Source organism: Bufo gargarizans, chromosome 3 (genome assembly GCF_014858855.1).
Source record: "Bufo gargarizans isolate SCDJY-AF-19 chromosome 3, ASM1485885v1, whole genome shotgun sequence".
Classification (NCBI taxonomy): Eukaryota; Metazoa; Chordata; class Amphibia; order Anura; family Bufonidae; genus Bufo; species Bufo gargarizans.
This window is the reverse complement of record NC_058082.1, coordinates 67,194,587-67,218,456: the sequence shown is the minus strand read 5'-3', so window position 1 is coordinate 67,218,456 and position 23,870 is coordinate 67,194,587.

Here is a 23,870-nt window from a genome sequence, read left to right as displayed (position 1 = left end):
AAGGCTCCAAATTATTTATTTTCATATTGATCCTTATGTTGTCTACTTGGCTCGGCAGCTCTATGTTGTGTGGTCTTTGCTCGGGGGCAAAATGCAAAGCTGTTTTCTGGATTATCCCACAGGGCCAGGATCCTCCATCATTTATTGTTATTAACCCCTTCCTTGCCAGCCCACCCAGCTCTATTTAGCTTTGTGTTCTGCTTTGGAAAAAAAAAAAATGTTTAGGCCATGAAGGTGTTAATTAAGTGTGGGAGGGGGTGGGGTGTGTTATTGTGCATATTGTGTTTGGGATCCATTTAACAAGTTTAACCAGTTGGGTTTGAGAGTGGTTGAGTGTCATCCACAGATCCCCCATAAAAGTGTCATCCACAGATCCCCCATAAAGGTGTCATCCACAGATCCCCCATAACAGTGTTCGTCATCCACAGATCCCCCATAACAGTGTGTCATCCACAGATCCCCCATAACAGTGTATCATCCACAGATCTCCCATAACAGTGTGTCATCCACAGATCCCCCATAACAGTGTTCGTCATCCACAGATCCCCCATAACAGTGTGTCATCCACAGATCCCCCATAACAGTGTGTCATCCACAGATCTCCCATAACAGTGTGTCATCCACAGATCCCCCATAACAGTGTGTCATCCACCGATCCCCCATAACAGTGTTCGTCATCCACAGATCCCCCATAACAGTGTTCGTCATCCACAGATCCCCCATAACAGTGTGTCATCCACAGATCCCCCATAACAGTGTTCGTCATCCACAGATCCACCATAACAGTGTTCGTCATCCACAGATCCCCCATAACAGTGTTCGTCATCCACAGATCCCCCATAACAGTATGTCATCCACAGATCCCCATAACAGTGTTCGTCATCCACAGATTCCTCATAACAGTGTGTCATCCACAGATTCACATAACAGTGTGTCATCCACAGATCCCCCATAACAGTGTGTCATCCACAGTACCCCATAACAGTGTGTCATCCACAGATCCCCATAACAGTGTCATCCACAGATCCCCCATAACAGTGTGTCATCCACAGATCCCCATAACAGTGTTCGTTATCCACAGATTCCCCCCATAACAGTGTGTCATCCACAGATCCCTCATAACAGTGTCATCCACAGATTCCCCCATAACAGTAAGTCATTCACAGATTTCCCCCCATAACAGTAAGTCATCCACAGATTCCCCCCATAACAGTGTGTCATCCACAGATTCCCCCCATAACAGTAAGTCATCCACCGATCCCCCCATAACACTGTAACAGTAAACCTTGTGCTTTTAAGGTGTTTTTTCTTAAATGTGCCAGGGGAAGATTGCTAGGGCAGATTAGAACAGGTAGTGTAGTTAGTGTTAGTGTAGGGTCCTGCTTAAAGAGTCTACCTTGTCGTGGTAGTAGGCTTCATATTATTTGGTCAAAAATGTATTCCTTACTGAAATCGCTGATTATCACTTTTTACTGTCTTTGTAGTTGTAAAAAAATAATGAAATTGGGGGTAGGTCCTTGGGGGTGGAGGGGAGGTGGAGTCAGGATGAATTCTGAAGGGTGGGAGGCCTTGAGCTGTGTAAGGGGCCCCAAAATTTCTGATGGCAGCCCTGGTTGCGGTACTTCACTATTCTCTGCTCCTTTCTCTGGTTAATATAGGGAAATTAGGATCAGAGATTTGATTGGAGTCTACATTGTGCAGAGCAGTGATTGACTACTCTGGGGAAAAATCTTAAACTTTTCATAAATCTCAGACTGGTTTGGCATGTTCCCGCTTATTGAGAGCATTGTGGTTTTTCTCTGACTCAGAACGTAGAGAATATGCTTAGTGATGGAGCGATTTAGGAGCAGATGATATACCGTCTTTTTCGTTTTATTGGATGCATTTTCCCCCCCAAAAGTGGGAGGAGGGTGCATGGCAGTGCGTCTTATAAAGCAAATACTAGCGATGGCTTCCATTATGTTAAAAACTCACTAGTATGTAGGCAGCACAAGGAGTGAAGCGCTGTAGTTATCCTCCCTGGTCTTCCTCCAGGCACTGCACTGCACTATCCTGACTGCCTACAGTGTCAGGACATAGGGCGCACTAGGGCCTGATGCTGTACACAGTCTGGTCACAGTGCAGTGTGGTCCCAGAGAAGACCAGAGATCGGCGAGTGCAGGAGAGACCGCCGGATATGGAGAGTAGTGGCGGAACAAGAGAGTTAAATTAAAGAAGAACTCCCGCCAAAAATGTTATTCTCTGTGTGGCAGGCACAGCACTATCAAGTGACTTTTGCGCTGTGGCTATAGAAGAATTTTGGTATCTATGACTTTTAGTCTAACCAGACTGTCTATTACTCTGTAATTCCTCTAGCGCAGTTCTATGGAAACAGTGGGTTTATTAACTTCAACTTTTCTTTATATAACACTGCCGCCTCCGCAGCAGATAGTCCATGTACAAAACACGTGTTGCATAAAGATTCATAAAATGGCGGTATGCATAAGATGGTGGTTCAACTGTTCGATCTTGTCATTCAACATAAACTGGTGGATAGATTTCTCTCTTGAGTATCTGTACTCTCACTTTAAGTTAGTTAGGCACTTTATGATCTCTCTGAGAGGTATATCTGAGGTCTAACTAATAATTCACTTGCTGAATTTGGTAACAATTTGCAATATGCAGTTAGCAGTAACTATTTGCAGATTGGTTGTATGCAATTTGGATTGCAATATGGAATTTAAATTTGGATTGTGAACTTTGTCGTTTGCAATTGTATGGTATTTGCAATTGGTGGAACTGTAAGTAAACACACATAAAACTGGTTCAGTATACAGTTCTAATCACTATATTAACAGTAGGAACATTATATAACTGTTTTAAATACTTATTTTGGCTTTCATAAAACAGCTCTTAGTGGAGTGAATGTCTGTTCAGCGTCTCTCTCTGGTGAATAATAATTTCTAGCAGCTCCTGCTAGGGAATTTCCCACACAGGCTGTGTGTGAGGCTGGCTGTGTTTGGCCAAGACTCCTGCTGTGTGTGTCTAGACTCCTGCCCACAACAACAGTTTAACTCTATGCTTTCTGTTGTTTCTGCTGTGTCATTGAGCTTACCTCACATACATATAATGAATCTTAAAGGCATATTATTTTTTCTGCTTCTGTGAACACAATACATATAACAGTTAAATGAAATCCAAACATGAAGTCACTGTAAATAACTCTGCTTTTGTCTTTAACACACAAGCATAGGAACTGTATTAAGGTTATTGGCAGGTCTAGCTGTTTAAACTTATAAGTTAGTTTGCAACGTAGGTAAGGTCTTAGCTGGCTAGCTACACTCTGACCTTTTAGAAAGGTACATGATGTAATCTGTAGTGAATGTAATCTTCTTACCAGTGACTGTATTTGTGAGTTATAATCTCCCTTCTGCTTCTCAGCAATCAGACTCTCTAAATGACACAACATCTTATGTGTGGACAGGAAGTCAGTTTCTCTATGTATTCCTATGGCAGCCTAACTCTCAGTCTCATAGGAATTAATAGAGACATAACTGACTTCCTGTCCTGTGTCCGTGTCATGGAACCATGAACCAGACGTACAACAAGAGATAAGTGGAAATAAGAAGGCTTTATTGAAAATCAAGCTGTCAGGCAAAAGTCCAAACGGATGGCTAAACCGAAGCAGGGTCTTGCGAAGCCAGAGGTCAGGAACCAGAAGGGTAGTCAGACGAAGCCTGGATCAGGAACCAGCAGGGTAGTCAGACGAAGCCAGGATCAGGAACCAGAAGCAGCAGCAGTCTTAGAAGCATGTGAACACAGGAGGACCAAGCAAGGAACTGAAGCCACAGACCTCCTATATACATGAGCTGGGCATCCAGCTCCTCCCAGTGGGAAGGAGAAGCCGCAGGGTGGGAGGCTACAAGAAACCCAGAAACCAAGATGGCCGCCAGCACATGTCAAACGAAGGAGAACAGCAAGAAGGTAAGACCATGACAGTACCTCCCCCTCAAGGGCCCCTCCTCCGCGGAGTAAAGAACGGTTTCTGAGGGAAGCGTGCGTGGAAGGCTCGGAGCAAGGCAGGAGCATGGACATCTGCGGAGGGAACCCAGGAACGCTCCTCTGGACCATAACCACGCCAATGGACCAAAAACTGCACCCGACCGCGGACCAGGAGTGAGTCCAGGATATTGCTCACCTCATACTCCTCACGATTGCCCACTTGGACCGGACGAGGCCGAGGAACCGAGGAAGTGAAACGATTACACACCAGTGGCTTCAACAGGGAGACATGAAACACGTTGGAGATCCGCATGCCAGGAGGAAGCGCAAGGGCATATGCTACCGGGTTTACCCTGCGAAGCACTCAGAAGGGACCAACAAAGCGAGGCGCCAGCTTGGGAGTGGGCACTCGAAGGTTGAGGTTGCGGGTGGACAACCATACGCGGTCTCCGACCTGGTAGGAAGGAGCGGGCGCTCGTCTGCGATCAGCCTGGAGTCTCTGGCGCCGCGCAGAGACCTCAAGGGACCTCTGGATCTGTACCCAAGAAGCACGTAGGACGGAAAGGTGATCCTCCACAGCCGGAATATCCTGAGGAGAGAATACCTCCGGTAACACGGAAGGTTGGAACCCATAATTGGCCATGAAGGGAGACGTCCCAGAGGAAGAGTTCACCGCCGTGTTCCTGGCAAACTCAGCCCAAGGCAGGAGGTCAACCCAATTGTCTTGGTGATCGGAGACATAGCAACGAAGGAATTGCTCCAAGGCCTGATTGGATCGTTCTGCGGCCCCATTGGACTGAGGGTGGTAGGCCGAGGAGAAAGAGAGATGAATCCCCAACTGGGAGCAAAAGGCGCGCCAGAACCTGGACACAAACTGACTCCCCCGATCCGACACAATCTCCTTGGGCAAACCGTGCAACCGGAAGACCTCCCTGGCAAAAATCGTGGCCAACTCTTGTGCAGAGGGTAACTTCTTGAGAGGAACACAGTGGCACATTTTGGAAAACCGATCCACAATCATGAGAATGACCGTATGGCCTCGGGATGCAGGGAGGTCCACAATGAAATCCATCCCCAGGTGTGACCATGGACGCTCCCCGGTGGCTATGGGTTGCAAAAGACCCAACGGAAGGTGCCGAGGGGACTTACTCTGGGCACAAACGGAGCATGCCGCTACATATGCGGCGATGTCAGAACGTAGAGAAGGCCACCAGAACAGACGTGAAACAGCCCAGGACAGCTGATTCTTTCCAGGATGCCCCGCGGCCTTGGAGTTATGGTAGGTTCGCAACAACCGAGTGCGCAACTCCTCAGGCACAAAACATCTGCCGTTGGGTCTCCCAGAGGGAGCACCAGATTGAGCCGCCAAAATCTGCTCATCCAGGGGAGAGGTCAGGCTGGTGCGAATGGCGGCCAGGATCTGATTCGGAGGTATGACCGAAGTCGTAATCGACTCCTCCCCGGACAGCTCGGAGTACTGCCGTGATAAGGCATCCGCTCTGATGTTCTTGGAACCGGGTAGGTAGGAGACCACGTAATTAAAACGTGACAAGAACAGAGCCCATCTGGCCTGACGTGGTGTCAATCTCTTGGCCTCAGAGAGGTAGGTCAGATTCTTGTGGTCCGTCAGGATGAGAACCGGAACCACCGAGCCCTCGAGCAAGTGCCTCCATTCTTTAAGGGCCTGCACGATGGCCAATAACTCCCTGTCACCAATCTGATAGTTGCACTCCGCGGAAGACAGTTTCCGGGAGTAAAACCCACAAGGAAGCAGAGGACCCTCTGGTGTTCTACGCTGAGACAGAAGGGCGCCTACTCCCGTCTCAGATGCGTCCACCTCGAGGACAAAAGGCAACCCAGGGTTGGGATGCGACAGAATCGGAGCCGACACAAAGGCGGACTTTAGAGCCTCAAAAGCTCGGATGGCCTCGAGCGGCCAGACCTGGGGATTACTGCCCTTCCTGGTCAGATCCGTGAGAGGCTTGGCTAGCATGGAAAAGTCCCTGATGAACTTCCGATAATAATTGGCGAAGCCCAAAAAGCGCTGCAGGGCACGAAGACCACTGGGCTGGGGCCACTGTAAGACAGCCGAAACCTTCTCAGGATCCATGGAGAACCCCTCAGCGGAAATGATGTAACCTAAGAAGGTTACCTGGGATCGGTGAAATTCGCATTTCTCAAGCTTACCGAACAGCTTGTTCTCTCGTAACCGTTGCAACACTCGTCTGACATCCAGAATGTGGGCCTCCATGGATTCAGAATATACCAAGATGTCATCCAAATAGACCACCACACACTGCTGCAACAGGTCACGGAAAACATCGTTGATGAATTCCTGGAAGACTGCGGGCGCATTGCACAACCCAAAGGGCATAACCAAGGATTCATAATGACCGGTCCTGGTGTTAAACGCGGTCTTCCACTCATCGCCCGCCTTGATCCTTACCAGGTTATATGCCGCCCTCAGGTCGAGTTTGGTAAAGACCGTGGCCCCTTTGAGGCGATCGAACAGCTCGGAAATCAAGGGTATCGGGTAAGCGTTCTTGATCGTGATGCGATTGAGACCCCTGTAATCGATGCAAGGCCTCAACTCACCGCCCTTCTTTTTCACAAAGAAAAATCCAGCCCCTGCCGGGGACGAGGATTTGCGAATGTGTCCGCGTGAAAGCGCATCCCTCACGTACTCCTCCATGGCCTCATTCTCCGCTACCGACAGTGGATAGACCTTGCCACGAGGAGGAACGGCACCAGATTGTAACTCTATGGCACAATCGTATGGGCGGTGCGGAGGTAGGGCAACCGCACGCACCTTATCGAATACATCCCGGTACTCCTCGTATTCAGGAGGCAACAGAGATTCCGAGGAAGTACACAGCAACTTGACAGACCCATGGATGCAACTAGCCCCACACTGCGGTGACCACGAGAGGATCTCGGCCGATCTCCAATCGAAAGTCGGATTATGCTTCTGGAGCCAGGGGTACCCCAAGACCACCGAGTAGTGTGGAGACGAAATAACCTGGAAACAGACCGACTCTCTGTGAACGGCACCAATGGCCATCCCCACTGGAAGGGTCTCATGAGTCACGTGTGGCGGCAGAAGGGGTCTGCCGTCTATCGCCTCAAGAGCCAGTGGGGAACCTCGAGGCTGCAGAGGAATGGAATTGGCAGCAGCGAACACACTATCAATGAACAAACCACCAGCACCAGAGTCCACCAACGCCTGGGTCGTCACCGAGCCCCCGACCCAGGAGAGGACAACAGTAATCAGTGGTTTGTCAACACGGGAAACCGGGGACGAGGAGACTCCACCCAAGATCTGCCCCCGACAGGATCTCAGGTGCGAGCGTTTCCCGGACGGTTTGGGCATGCCAACCGAAAATGCCCACCGAGACCACAGTACATGCATCGGCCCTCGCGTCTCCGGAGTACCCTCTCCCCCTCGGACAGGCGAGCAAACCCCAGCTGCATGGGTTCACCCCCAGACAAGTCATCCCCAGGAGGCGTGGGAGGAGAGGGAGGCACGGGTGGGACAGCAAACGTAGGCGCCAATCTGTTAGAAGACCTCCGCAGGCTCTCCTTAAAGGAAGGTCTCTCCCTGAGTCTGGTGTCAATCACAATCAGGAAAGAAATAAGAGACTCGAGCTCCACTGGTAGGTCCTTAGCTGCAACCTCATCCTTCAAGGCATCCGAGAGACCATGAGAGAAAGCAGCGACCAGAGCCTCATTATTCCAGCCCACCTCTGCTGCCAGGGTACGAAACTCAATGGCGTATTCAGCTACGGATCGTGAACCCTGTCTGATGGACATAAGGAGCTTCGCAGCAGAGGCAGCACGAGCCGGCACATCGAATACCTTCCGAAGAGAAGCAACAAAACCGGAAAACTCGGCAACCACCGGATTGTTGTTCTCCCATAAAGGGCTGGCCCAGGCCAAGGCCTTGTCCGAGAGCAGCGAGATCAAGAAGCCCACCTTTGATCTCTCAGTAGGAAAGGCATGTGGCAGCAACTCGAAATAAATGCCCACCTGGTTAAGGAAACCTCGGCACTGAGTTGGCTCTCCCCCAAAGCGCTGTGGAAGGGGGGCAGAACCGGTCATACCCCGAAACACCGCAGGCGCAGCAACAGGTGTCGGGGTAGACTCTGGCGCAACAACCGGAGCGGCAGTAGGAGCGGGCCCAGGAGCGACAACCGACCCATCGGCAACGGAAGCTAAATGAGCCGTGCGTTCAAGCAGGGTTTGCAACGCCACAGCGAACCGACCCAACAGGTGATCCTGCTGATCAAGTCTGGCAACCAGCGTAGGTAGCGAGGATGGCCCTGTACCGTCAGAATTCATGGCTTGGTCCTAATGTCATGGAACCATGAACCAGACGTACAACAAGAGATAAGTGGAAATAAGAAGGCTTTATTGAAAATCAAGCTGTCAGGCAAAAGTCCAAACGGATTGCTAAACCGAAGCAGGGTCTTGCGAAGCCAGAGGTCAGGAACCAGAAGGGTAGTCAGACGAAGCCTGGATCAGGAACCAGCAGGGTAGTCAGACGAAGCCAGGATCAGGAACCAGAAGCAGCAGCAGTCTTAGAAGCATGTGAACACAGGAGGACCAAGCAAGGAACTGAAGCCACAGACCTCCTATATACATGAGCTGGGCATCCAGCTCCTCCCAGGGGGAAGGAGAAGCCGCAGGGTGGGAGGCTACAAGAAACCCAGAAACCAAGATGGCCGCCAGCACATGTCAAACGAAGGAGAACAGCAAGAAGGTAAGACCATGACAGTCCGTTAGAGATCAGAGAGTTGGTCACATGACATCACTTTCTAGCGGGTCAGATAATAAACAGTTTGCCGGGAGTTCTACTTTAAAGGGATTCTGTCACCAAGTTTTGGGCTATAGAGATGCGGACATGCACGGCTAGATCGCCGCTAGCATGTCTGCAATATACCTGTCCTATAGGGCTGTGTGCTTTTATTTTCTTTAAAAAAGGATTTAAGAGATATGTAAATTAGTCTTGTAGGTGCCCAAGAGGCAGTGTCGGTATAGTGTTCCTTCCCTGTGCTGGCATCAGCTTCAGGGAAAGAACTGCACATGCGCGAGCTCGCGCATCGCTAGATTACGGCAATCTATTGTTGATGAAAGGAGGAGATTCAGAGGACATGGGCGGTGCTGGGCTCCTTCACAGGCAGGCGTGGCTGGGCACCAGGAAGGTTCGTATAGCCCCTTGGGCACCTACAAGACTAATTTACATATCTCTAAAATCCTTTTATTTATTTTAGCTCTGATGTGGATCTGATCTGAAGTTTGATATGGGGGTCTATATCTGAGATCTGATATGAGGGTCTATATCTGAGGATCTGATATGGGGGTCTGATCTGAGAACTGATATGGGGGTCTGATCTGAGAATCTGATATGGGGGGCCTGATCTGAGAATCTGATATGGGGGCCTGATCTGAGCATCCGATATGGGGTCTGATCTGTGAATCTGATATAGAGTTCAGATCGAGGATCTGATATGGGAATCTGATCTGAGGATCCGATATGGGGGTCTTATCTGAGCATCTGATATGGGGTCTGATCTGAGGAACCAATATGGGGGTCGATCTGAGGTCTGATTAAAAAAAAAATTGATTTTTGTACTTAACGTAAAATCTGATTTTCTTCCGTTCATTGGGGGACACAGGCTTGACCATGGGTATAGTGTAACGCCTGCTAGGGAGCATTACCATTCTTTTTACCCCTCCGATATCATCAAGTATAACTGTCATATTTTTTGGGGGGGGGAGTATTGGATTGTGGTGATTAATATCTCCTTGGTGGCCCTATTTCAACTTTTCACTGTGTATTCAATTACCCCTTAATTCCACAGTTGTGTTCCCTGTACTGCCTACTTTTACCTGTGCTTAAAATAGTGTTGCTAGGCATGGTCCATCTATGTGTTGAAGGACGGAGGACGCAGAAGCACGCAGCGTGCAAGGTCAGATTACAGACAGCCAGGGACTGTAAGTAAATGATTAAAGCCAGGTCCTCCCCAGCAGCTGATAACAGTGCCTGAGCTGTGTGCACTTCTCCCTGTCCCTGCGCTTGGCAGACGCTCCCTCACTCAGCAGACTGGGACAATGCAGAGTCGAAGCAGCGCAGTGCAGGGAAGGGAGATCTGCCATCTGCTCAGTGTATAAATGAAAGCAACGTGTGGTAAGAGGACCCCTTTGTGCTGCAGGAGATTAACCCTTTAGGGGGAGGGCTCTGGTTACTGACACTTTTGGGGGGCTATTGTTACTAGCTAGTGAGGGCAGGCGAGATTAGTCTCAGGGTGAGGGCAGTGGCAGCCATCTTAACTGAATAGTGAAATTGCAGTTTTATGCAGACTGGTTGCTAAGGGCTAGATCTTATTAAATATGGGGTAAGTCAGTCTAATAGTAACTGATTCTGGAATATCATGTTTTTAGTAACTACATATATGAAAATTGAAATTAGGGTCTAAGTGTGACAGTTATCCTTTAATGGTGAATCCTGTATTATCCTGAATCATCCTGTGTCATCACATGTATTTATTTATATGTCCTGCAAAATGTGTATGATTTCTATGCAACTGTTTGTGTTAAAATGCAATTACCTGGTTAACTAGCAGGTGGCAGCAAACTCGGCAGAGCTAGTTTCCTGGAGAGGAACCATTTTATTCAATTCCAGCCCTCTCTAAAGAGGAGGAGTTTAGTTAATGGAAGGTCAGTCTAGCCTTCCACTCCAAGGGGAGAGGTTGTAGAGAAGTCTAGCCTACCCCCTCCTGGGGAAAGGTCGTATGTTGGCTAGCAGAGCACTGCCTGCTCTGCTAGGCCCAGAGGCCCAGCCTCTGAAGTCTACATGGTTGCTTGACCCCCTCCTGGGCTAGCATTGCCTTAAACCCCAAGCTAAGAGAGCTTGATGCCAGGACAAGAAGTTCCTAGGGTAAGAGTAAGAGACAGACTACAGCTGAACTAAGTTCCAGCAGAAGAGGAAAGTTCCTATTTAAGCCAGCCAAGCATAGCAGGCTAAGACAGCTACCGCAGAGCTGAGATTGTTTGCCTGCCAAAGTTAAGCCAATACCTGCTGAAGATCATTTGGATTACCGTTTATGCCAAGTAAAGCTGTGTTCAATGTTACTACAAGTCTGGACTCCATTTATTATACCTCCTACACAATCTAAGTTCAACAACCCCTTTTTGCACTAGTGCGGACTACACCACGTCTGGGATCCAAAGATATCCAGGTAGGAGCACCGTGACACGTGCATACGACATGTACAGAGACATTGTAGGCCACTCTACACCACTCTGGCAATCTTACCCTGGGTACCAACACTTGCATTCAAGGGTATCACTGCAGCACTCATCCAAAAGGGCTTACGTGGGTGCACGTCCGAAGATGATTTCTTCCACCCTAGAAATCTGTACAAGTCCTCCTTATTGAATTTCGAGACAGCACACCAGATGAGCTTCAAAAGATTGGTATTTTTATTGATTTTTCAACATCAGTGGTACATGTTATAGCAACGTTTCGGGCTTAATTTTGGTTCCCTTCATCAAGCTGTGTAGTACACGAATCAGGAATCACAGCGTGGGTACCAACACTACCATCAACAAAGGGGACTCCATGTCCTCGTTGCTTAAATGCAACTGGCGTCACAACTACTTGCTCTATAAGAAGGACATATTTTGTAGAAACCTCCCAGGGATACCCCAGATGCTGGTAGTGGGTCCGTTGCAATAGCTGCTGCCACTAGGAGGAGGACACTAAGCACAATGGTGTGAGCTCCTCTCTTAAGCTATACCCTTCCTACAGGGACTAAGCTAAATCAGTGCAAAAGCAGTAGGAGAAGCAAGAAAAAAAACAGGAAGATCAAACTATGTACAAACCCAGAACCACGAAGGCCAGAAGAGGCCCATAAAAGAGAGAACAGGTGGGAGCTGTGTCCCCAATAAACGGAAGAGAAACTGATTTTACGGTAAGTACAAAAATAGTTTTCTCATCCGTATCATTGGAGGACACAGGCTTCAGTAGTCCCAAGGGTGGGCATAAACAAGAACCCGCCGGCCAATCTGAGAACTGCCATCTGCAAAACTCTACGCCCCAGAGACGCAAAAGGTGTTTACACTCTGTAAAATTTTGAAAAAGTGTGCAAAGATGACCAGGTAGCTGCCTTGCTTACCTAAAGGGCCAAAGCCCCATGATGCACTGACCAAGAGGCACTGTCCGAGTAGAATGAGCAGTAACCCGGAAGGGTGGGTCCTTGTCACTGACATGGTACGCTTCCACAATGGCCAAATGAATCCATCGGGAAATAGACGTTTTAGACGCAGCCAGCCCTTATCTCGTCACCTCTGGAATGAAGAACAGGGAATCCATCCACTGGAAAGATGACGTCTGGGACAGATAGATGTGAACGGCTCGTACCAAATTAATAGTGTGGAGCAACTGCTCACGAGGATGAGACGGGGCAGAACAAAAGGAAGGTAGAATGATCTCTTAATTGAGATGGAATGCTGACATAACCTTCAGCAGAAAGGACTGAACAGGGCGAAGGACTTCTTTGTCCTGATGGAGGATCAGGAAGGGCGACCGACAGGAAAGAGCCGCGAATTTCGACTCTACGGATGGAAGTGATTGCCACCAAAAAGACCACCTTGTAGGACAGGCGCAAAATGTGAAGACTGGAGAGCGCTGACCACTAGATTAAGATCCCAAGGATTCAACGGAAGACAAAAAGAAGGTGCAGCGTGCGCAACCCCCTGAAGAAAGGTCCGAACCATAGAAAGCTAAGCCAAGTTCCGCTGAAAAAGAATGGAAAGAGCCGTAACTTGCCCTTTAAGGGGAACTGAGAGCCAGCTGATGAAACTTGCACCAACTAAAGAAAAACTGCCAGAATCGGGAAGACGACGGCTTTCTGGCACGAATTATGGTCTGGACAACAGCATCCGAGAAACTCCGAGCCCTTAGTACTGCGCCTTCAACAGTTAAATGTAGAGACCCTAAATTCAGGTGGAAGATCGGTCCTTGCGACAAGAGGTCCTCCAGGGTTCGTCGGCGAGGAGGGTGAATCGGTAGCCACGAGAATGACGGGCAGACCTTCGGACCTGATCTTCCAGAGGAAAGCGGAATGAGGGGAAGAGGAGGGAACATGTAAGGAAATTCGAACTGACTCCGCGGAATCACTAGGGCATGGGATCCTTGGACCATGCGACAATGTTTTCGACCTTGTGGTTGAAGCGGGAGGCCATGAGATCTACGTCCGGCCAACCCCATAGCTCGCAGATGGCTAGAAAAACTTGGGGGTGAAGAGCCCATTCGCCTGATCGAGACGATCCCAGCTGAGGAAGTCAGCTATCCAGTTGACGACGCCAGGGATGTGAACTGCCGACAGCGCTGGAACATGGCTCTCCACCCAGGTGAGAATCAGAGCTGTTTCCGCCATGGCTGCCGGGCTCCGGGTGCCGCCCTGGTGATTGAGGTACGCCACAGCCATGGAGTTGTCGTACTGAACTCTAACCGGACGTCACCGGAGATGGTCGGTACAACAAAGCAGAGAGCGACAAATCGCTCTCAATTCAGAATGTTGATTGGGAGGGAGCGCTCCTCGCGGCTTGCATCCGTTGTCAGCACCATCCAACGGAGAGGAAGGAAAGAGCCGTCCGACGTCAGCATTGGGGAAACCAACCACCACCTGAGGGCCCAGCGGGTCGGGGCAGGGAGACGTATGAGCCAATCCAGGGAGGCTGGAGAACAGTCTCAATTGGTTAGAATGGCTCGCTGAAGAGTCCTGGTATGGAACTGAGCATAGGGAACTGCTTCGAAAGGTGTCGAGTAACATGCCCAGAAAGGTTAGCCACTAAGATGGATAAAGACATGACTTTTGCCGGTTCAGGATCCATCCAAAGCATTCCAGGGTGTCCAGGACTATTCGCAGGCTGTCCGCCGGATTGACAGACCCTTTATCAGCATATCGTCCAAGTGTGGAATCGCCACTATACCCCTGGCATGGAGCAGGGCCATGACCGCCGCCAGAACCTTTGGGGGCCAGAAATACTCATGCATCCAGCTTCTTCTGCCCCCCTGGCTCCAGCCGGATCATCACCTTCGGTGTGCGGCACCTTGGGAAGGGGCGCTACACCGAAAAGAGAGGGGACTTGTAGTGGACGGCCGTGGTGATCCGAAGGCTGGCAGGATGCAGAAGCATTAGGAACCTCTGGTCCTCCTTGACTTCTGGAGACCCGGAAGGAGCAGCAGGCTTAGGGACCCCCTGGTCTCCAGTCTCCTGGGTGAGAGTGCAGGCAGCTAGGACTGCCTGAAATCCTGCTAAAAATCCAAAAAAGATAAAATTTGCAGACCTGCAAAGCAGGGAGGTCTGCCTCCTACAGACACTAAGCTAAAACTGATTTATCTTAGTCCCTGTAGGAAGGGTATAGCTAAAGGGAGGAGCTCGCACCTTTGTGCTTAGTGTTCGCCTCCTAGTGGCAACAGCTATACACATGGTCAAGCCTGTTTCCCCAAATTATACGGATGAGAAATATATATTTTTTCATATTTTCCTTCACTAAATCCTAGGTGCGTCTTATCATCAGGGGTGTCTTATAAAGCGAAAAATACGATATTACTTTCCTGAACTGATTTCTCATTCGTATCATTGGGGGACACAGGCTTGACTATGTGTATAGCTGTTGCCGCTAGGAAGCGGACACTAAGCACACAAAGTGTAAGCTCCTCCCAGCTATACCCTTCCTACAGGGACTAAACTAAATCAGTTTTCGCTTAGTGTCTGTAGGCAAGCAGACCTCCCTGCGTTGCAGGTCTGCTGGTTTATCTTTTTCTGGCGGGAGTTTAGGTAGTCTGTAAAATGGCCTGCACTCCCACCCAGGGGACGGGAGACCAGGAGGTCCCCCAAGCCCCCTGCTCCTTCCTGTTATCCAGAAGCAAAGGAGAACCAGAGGTTCTCATTAAACCTCTGTTTCCTGCCAGCGTTCGGGTCACCACAGTCATCCACCGCAAGGCCCCTCTGTTCCGGTGTAGTGTCCCTCTCCAAGGGGCTGCACACTGAACGAAGTTGGTGACCCAGCTGGAGCCAGGGGGCGGAAGACGCCGGACTGGTGAGTATATGAAGAAAAAAAAAGAAGGAATTTGGCTCCAAAGTGATTCTTCCAGTACCCTCCCCTCCCCAAGTTACCTGGTCTCCACGAGGCTGGGCCCCTCCAGGAGGTCGCTGCTGGAGGGAGGGGGGTGTATGCAGGTGAGCAGTCTGCTGCTAGTCATAGGAGCCAGCACTCACTCACAAATAGGCAGTTATAATATGATGTAACACTTCTTGTCCTCTCCAAATATCAGCAGTTACCCTGTAGTAGGTACTTGCATGGGCGTGTCCGTTTTCGACGGAAAAGGCAAGCAGGGCTCAGTGGCACATCATGCTGCTCATGCCCTGCAGCCGCACGCCGAGGCTCATCTGTTTTGAAAACATCGCCGTATGGCACGTCGGCACGTCCCGGGGCCACTGGGGCCTAAATTAACAATGGCCCGACTTTTGTGCGGCCTGCACCTGCAAGGCCCCCCCCCCCCCCCAGCGGCTTTTTTTTACCTGGCCAGCATCTGAGTTTGGCCGGGGACGCGGGCAGGTGTGCCGGAGAGCGGGGGGTGCGGGGGTTTGCCAGAGTGGAGAACTGGCACTGAGAGCTGGTGTTATTTTGGGGCAAGTAGGCTTTAAATCACCTGGCAGGACGCTGACAAGCTGATTTGCGGCTTGGAGGGACACAGGCTGGTTAAGTTCTGTTTGTCCCTTCTTGCAGGGCTTGACCTTCCCCCTTTCCTCACTTAGGTGCAGGGTTGTCATTATGTCTGAACCCAGGTCCCGAAGCCGTCGGTCCCGTCGGTGCGTCATTTCGCCTGTGCATCGTGTCGCGCAAAGTTTCCATCATCTTAGTCAGACTCCCTATGCTTTGCTTGTGCAGCTCCACCATCAAGTGGCTTAGCCGCGGACCAGATGGTTCCTGCTACCCAACCTATTGTAGAACCAGAATGGGCGCGTTCCCTGTTTAGTGTGGTACAGGATGTCTCCAATACCAACAAGGCCATTGTAGAAATATTGGGGAGTTTGTCAGCGAGGCAGTCCTCTGACTGGTTCGACTCTGGGGATCATGGGGCACTTTCCAATTGCAGCCATCCCGCAAAACAGGCCAGAACATCCTCACCCAAAAGGGTGTCTGTGTCTCCCATTTCCTTGGCCTCTCCTCCTCCTACCAGAGAGTCTCACTCCGACGTGCAAGAGGCATGTTCTGAGGAGGAGGGTCAGATGAGGATGTTGTCTCGCCGGAGGGTCAGTCGTCCAAACTGTCTTCCATGGTAGACAATCTTATTACAGCGGTTATCGAGACGTTGCAGGTTGAGAATCCCGCACCGTCGTCTGCCAGCTCAGGTTTTTCCTTTAGAAGGTCCCGTCACTCGCTCAAGTTTTTTCCCCAACAACCAGGAGTTTGATTCCTCTCTTTCCGAAGAGTGGAATTTTCCTGATAGACATTTTACCTTGCCAAAATGCTTGAACGTCCTTTATCCTTTTCCGGAGGATTTGACTAAGAAATGGTCTGAGGAAGCTGAGCGAAACGCGCGTCAGGGGTGCGCTCACCAAGGTCCCAAGGTTGGTTCCCCTCTACTTGTTCTTATATGTGTTTTCCATGCTGGTTATGATTTCTTATGTGTTGGTTGCATGTTGCATGCTATTTAGCTGCTGCTGGGGTGGAGGTTCCACACACTGCATCCATTCACACTTACAATACAGTTAGCATGGCAACAATTGTATTGTCATTGAAAGCCCACATTTCCACCTGGCCTGTGTATGAGAACTTTTCTCGCTTCAGCCATGTGGCTTACTCAGGCTAGTAGGTGATGTGCGCTTGGGGGATAGTTCCATATTGTAATCTTGGTGGGGAGCTGATTCGCAGTGCTGCTACATTACTGCTGCTATTTATATACTTATCTATGTCTATGGTTTTGTCTTTTATGTGATGAATTAATAAAATATTTTGTGATTTACGTATATGTGTGTTGTTGTTTATCGGATCTATTGGGTGGCAGATAATGCTTCAAAGCGGACCCTGATGGTCCTCCCCTTTACTGGTAGCAGACTAATTGGTAAGCGCCTGGATGAGATCATTTCGGACGCTACAGGTGGTGAGAGCACCCATTTACCACAGAACAGGAGGCGGTCTAATAGCTCCAAAAAGCGTAAGCCTTTTTGTTCGCCCCTTTCAGAGTTTTTCCAGCCCCAAGAGGGCGCCTGACAAGTCAGCCACGGATCAGAAGCGCAAACCTTCCTCCAAGCCTCGCCCTTTCTTACGTTCCCGTCAACAGGGATCCAAGTCCTTTAACCCTAAGAGCTCTGCTGCATGACGGGCTGCTCCTGGCGCCATCCGTTCGGGTGGGCGGCCAGCTTCATTTGTTTCGGCAGGTCTGGCTGGCTCACGTCTCGGACACATGGGTGAGGGAGGTCAATGCAGAGGGCTGCAAGCTGGATTTCAAGTCCTCCCCTCAGTCCTGTTTTTTTTTCGGTCGTCTCCTCGAGCCTCTCCCACTGCCGCAGAGTCATTTTTTTTCAGGCAATTCACACTCTGCTGCAGCAAGGTGTGATTGTTCCAGTTCCTGCTCTATACCGTTTTCCGGGGTTTTACTCCAGTCTCTTTGTGATTCCCAAAAAAGAGGGGACGGTCTGTGTCCTGTTCTGAACCTCAAGGCGCTCAACCATTTCCTTTGCGTCCGCAGCTTCCGGATGGAGTCACTGTGGTCGGTCATTGTGTCCATGGAACTGGGGGAGTACCTGTCCTCCATAGACATCAAGGATGCTCACCTTCACGTGCCCATCTGAGTCAGTCATCAGAGGTTTCTCCGGTTTGCAGTGGGTCCGTTTCACTACCAGTTTGTAGCCCTCCCATCCAGCCTGGCCGTGGCTCCCAGGGTCTTTACGAAAGTTCTGGCGGCGGTCATGGCCCTGCTCCATGCCAGGGGGATCGTGGCGATCCCTTACTTAGACAACATCCTGGTTAAGGGGCCGTCATTCTGGTTGACAGCAGACAGCCTGAGCATTGTTCTGGACACCCTAGAGTGCTTCTGATTTATCCTGAACAGGCAGAAGTCTTGTCTTTATCCATCGCAGCGGTTGAGTTATCTGGGAATGGTACTCGACACGTCAGGTCAAGGTGTTCTTGCCTCCGGAGAAGCTATTCGCTCTCCGTCTTCAGATTCTCCCCTTGTTGCGGCCAGGTCCAGTTCCCATTCGTTGCTGTATGCGGGCTCTGGGACCGCTCCCCAGCCTCTCCGAATCGGCCCATGCGTCTCCCTGCCCCGGTTCGCCAGGCCCTCAGATGGTGGCTGATGTCGCTGGTTCTTTCCTCTCCATTGGAAGGTGTTTACAACGGACGCAAGCTCAAGGGGGTTTATGGTCACGCGAGGATCGCTCCCTTCCAATCAATGTTCTGGAGTTGAGGGCGATTCAGCTCTAGCTAAGGGCATTGGGCCGATCATCTCAGAGGTAGTCAGGTTCGGGTTCAGTCTGACAACTCCACGGTGGTGGCCTACCTCAATCCACATCCCCAGCGTCGACAACTGGACCACAGACTTTCTCAGCTGGAAGCGACTCGATCCCGGCGAGTGGGTTCTTGACCCACAAGTCTTTCGATCAATCTGCAAGCGGTGGAGTCGGCCGGATGTGGATCTTGTGGCCTCATGCATCAACAACAAGGTAGAAGATTTTGTTGCGCGGTCCAGGGACCCCATGGCCCTGGCATGCGACGTGCTGGTGATTTCATGGAGTCCGTTCAGGTTTCCTTACGTGTTCCCATCTCTTCCTCTCATTCCGCGTCTCCTCCTGAAGATCAGGTCAGAGGGACTCTAGTTGTCCTTCTCGCCGACAAAACTTGGTGTCTTCCTCTTCTGGAGGACCTGCTGTCACAAGGGCCGATTTTCCACCCAAATATAGGGTCGCTACATTTAATCAGGGGCCATTTGTATGCATCTTAAAGGGAAACTCTCAAAAATGTGCCCTGCTGGAGCCTAGAAAAATTATATTTTAGGCCACAGGAGTACAGGCCCCAAAAATTAGGCATTCACATGACAGAAAAAAACAAGTGATTATGTGGCTGGAAGTATATTAGACAGTCACTGAGTAACAATTTTACTGTAGGCCAAGTACAGGCCCCAAAAATTAGGCATTCACCTGACAGAAAAGAACAAGTATTTATGTGGCTGGAGGTACATTAGGCGGTCACTGGATAACAATTTTACTGTAGGCCAGTACTGGCCCCAAAAATTAGGCGGTCACTGGATAACAATTTTACTGTAGGCCACTGGAGTAGAGGCCCCAAAAATTAGGCATTCACCTGAAAAGGCCTTTTATGCCGCAAGGACCATTCTTTGTTCTGAGTGCTGGCGGATATGTGTGGGCTAGCATGAGGAAATTCAATTACACGTGGTAGTCACAGATGTTGAATTCCTCTGAGATCCATGCCTCATTCAGTTTTAGAAATGTGAGGTAGTCCACACTGTCAAGAGCTAGGTGAGTGCGCTTATTGGTCACGATACCCCTTGCTCGATCCCCCTTGCTCGACAAGGGGCAACCAAGAGTTCCATGTCAATTTGTGCCAGCTCTGGCCACAGGTCAAGCCTGCACACCGAGTAGTCCAGGGGTTCCTCGCTTCTCAGAGCGTCCACATCGGCCGTTAACCCGATATAGTCGGACACCTGTCGGTCTAGGCATTCCCTGAGGCTGGATCCGGAGGACGGCTGTCGATGGGTTGGCTGCAAGAATGATCTCATATCCGACTACACCCACACCTGTTTTGCTGTGGGTGGAAATCCCTCTGCCAGCGCCACCACCACTGACATTAGAGATCTCGGAGTAGGCAGCAACAGCAGGGACCATCCTCCTTGGGCTGATCTGGGTACTGTCGTCAGACCGCTGGGTGGCGGCCGCTGCTACCTCCTCTTCCTCATCCAATGGCTGCGCATCAGTAAGGTCTGGGAATGGATGTCAAAATAACTCCTGCGACCCGAGTGGAGGGGCTATGGTAGTGGTGGTGGTGTATTTGGGGGTGCACACAACAGAGAGTGAGGAGGGTGCAGATACAGATGATGAGGAGGGTGCAGAAGTGGAAGGCTGAGTGAGCCACTAAACCAACTCTGGTTTGCCCTTTGACATAATCGCCATCACCTTCTCCAATTTCCCATTTAGGCTCCGGCCTTGTGCACCTACCCGACCCCTACCACCCCTACGGAACGGCCTTCCTATTCCTCTGCCCATCATTTTCAAAATTACCCTGTGCCAAAATCCCTAGAGAAGAGCAGTATTTGTGGAATTAGGTATATCACAGGCCTCAATCAGTATTTGGTGGAGGCTGGAAAATCAAACCTCTTAATCTGTATTTTGTGGAAGCAGGTGTATCGTAGGCCTCAATCAATATTTGGTGGAAGCAGGTATATCAATCCCCTAATCAGTATTTTGTGGAAGCAGGTATAAAGAACCACTTAATCTATATTTGATGGTAGCAGGTATATCGCACCCCTCAATCTTTATTTTGTGGAAGCAGGTATATAGAACCCCTTAACCAGTAATTTGTGGAAGCAGGTATATCAAACTCCTTAATCTGTATTTTGTGGAAGCAGGTGTATCGCAGGCCTCAATCAATATTTGGTGGAAGCAGGTATATCAATCCCCTTAATTAGTATTTTGTGGAATCAGGTGTATCGTAGGCCTCAATCAATATTTGGTGGAAGCAGGTATATCAATCCCCTGAATCAGTATTTTTTGGAAGCAGGTATATAGAACCCCTTAATCAATATTTGGTGGAAACAGGTATATCGCATCCCTCAATCTATATTTTGTGGAAGCAGGTATATCAAACCCCTTATTCAGTATTTTGTGGAAACAGGTATATCGCACCCCTCAATCAGTATTTTGTGGAAGCAGGTATATCAAACCCCCTAATCAGTATTTTGTGGAAGCAGGTATATCGCACCCCTCCATCAGTATTTTGTGGAAGCAGGTATATCAAACCAATTAATTAGTACTTTGTGGAAGCAGGTATATCGCACCCCTCAATCAGTATTTTATGGAAACAGGTATATAGAACCCCTTAATCAATATTTTGTGGAAGCAATGTTTTGTGGAAGCAGGTATATAAAAAACCCTCAATCAGTGTTTTGTGTAAGCAGGTATAAAAAAAAACACTTAATCAGTTTTTTGTGGAAGCAGGTATATTGCACCCCTCAATCAGTGTTTTGTGGAAGCAGGTATATGAAAACCCCTTAATCAGTAATTTGTGGAAGCAGGCGTATCGTAGGCCTCAATCAATATTTGGTGGAAGCAGGTATATCAATCCCCTGAATCAGTATTTTGTGGAAGCAGGTATAAAGAACCTCTTAATCAATATTTGGTGGAAGCAGGTATATGGCACCCCTCAATCTGTATTTTGTGGAAGAAGGCACATCAAACCCCTTATTCAGTATTTTGTGGGAGCAAGTATATCAAACCCCTCAATCAGTATTTTGTGGAAGCAGGTATATCAATCCCCTTAATCAGTATTTTGTGGAAGCAGGTATATCAATCCCTTTAATCAGTATTTTGTGAAAGCATGTATATAGTACCCCTTAATCAATATTTGGTGGAAGCAGATATATTGCAACCCTCAATCAGTATTTTGTGGAAGCAGGTATATCAAACCCCTTAATCAGTATTTTGTGGAAGCAGGTGTAGCGCAGGCTTTAATCTGTATTTTGTGGAAGCAAGTATATCAAACTGCGTATTCAGTATTTTGTGGAAGCAGGTATAGCGCACCCATCAATCAGTATTTCGTGGAAGCAGATATATCATACCCCTTAATTAGTATTTTGTGGAAGCAGGTATTTTGCACCCCTCGATCAGTATTTTGTAGAGGCAGGCATATAGAACCCCTTAATCAATATTTTGTGGAAGCAGGTATATCACACCTCTCAATCAGTATTTTGTGGAAGCAGGTATATTAAACCCCTTAATCAGTATTTTGTGGAAGAGGGTATATCACAGCCCTACCCTCAATCAATATTTTATTGAAACAAGTATATAGAACCCCTTAATCAGTATTTTGTGGAAGCAGGTATATTGCACCCTTCAATCTGTATTTTGTGGAAGCAGGTATATAGAACCCCTTAATCAATATTTGGTGGAAGCAGGTATATTGCACCCCTCAATCAGTATTTTGTTGAAGCAAGTATATCGCAGGCCTCAATCAATATTTGGTGGACGCAGGTATATCACACCCCTCAATCAGTATTTTGTGGAAGCAGGTATATCAAACCCCTCAATCAGTTTTTTTGGGGCAACAGGTATATCACACCTGTTGAAAATAGTTGTTCCAATAGCGCTTCTCCCTTTATATACCTGCAGTATCGCAGCAGAACCGCACACAACTGCTGCACAATACAAATGCACTATATACTTTCTATGTTAGAAAGTATATTATAGGTATATCACACCCCTCAATCAGTTGTTTTGGGGCAACAGGTATATCACACCAGTTGCAATTAGTTATTCCAAAAGCCTTTGTCCCTCTATATAGCTCTGGTATTGCAGCAGAACCGCACACAACTGCACTATAATATACTTTCTATGTTAGAAAGTATATTATAAGTATATCATACCCCTTAGTATATCACACCTATCGATAGCACTCCTAAACCAGTCCTTAAAAGGACTTTTGTGGCCCTATTAGTTAGAGTTTGGTGTCCCTAACAGTCTTTTCCTGCTCCACAAAGCAACCTCTGTCTACACTGGCAAAACACAGAATGTATAATGGCTGCCAGATCGGGTTCTGTTATAGGGTGGGGGTGTGTCCATGTGCTGAAACGTCTCAATTGGCGGTCCTGTCCCACCTGACGTGTGTGTCATGGGCCAAAGTTTGGCACAATGCAAAAAAATATGGCGCCGACGGACATTCCCATATGTTCGCATGTTCGGCGAATAGTGAACACGCAAATTTTGCCGCAAAACGACCGCCAGGTGAACTACAAGGCCATCTCTAATCTTAATCTAGTGCTCAACGCTCTCCAATCTTCTCCGTTTGAGCCCTTGCAGCAGGTGTTGCTTTGCTTCCTGTCTTACAAGGTGGCATTGTTAGTGGCAATCACGTCCATCCATAGGGTGTCTGAACTCGCGTCTCTTTCATGTCGGTCGCCTTTCTTGATTTTCCATCAGGATAAGGTGGTCCTTCACCCAGTGCAGTCCTTCCTGCCGAAGGTGGTGTCGGAATTCCATCTAAATGAGGAGATAGTTCTCTCTTCATTTTGTCCGGACACAATTAGTTTGGCCATTGTGGAAGTGTACCGCGTTAATGACCGGGCCCAACCCTTCTGTGTGACCGCTCATTCGGCTCCACCCAAAGAGTAAAAGAGTCCAAAATCACAGCTTTTTTATGGCGCACATCTACAAAAATAACTGCTTTATTAGGGCACGACATCTTCAATACCGCGTGGCCAATAACAATGCAGACCGACCAAACAGTGCCGTCTTCATTAGTTATCAAGAGACAGCTGCGATACACAGCCGCAGATCCTCCGATAGCCTGCTTACGTGGTTGTACCATTACTGAGTTATAGCTCCACAATAAAGCATTAATTGCAGATTGGCAGCACCTTTGAATCTTTTGCACTCTTGGCCAGCTTTCATATCCGAAATGCTGAAGAGACAAATTACTCAAGTCAGGAGAGACACTGGAATAGATGTTTCAGAGCTCATGCACATGAGCGTGTGCCCCGTGCCTGTATTGCAGTCTGCAATATACGGGCACCGTCCGTGTGCACTCTGTATCACAGATACGGACCCATTTACTTCAATCAGCAGTTTTGCCTTAATGCATTC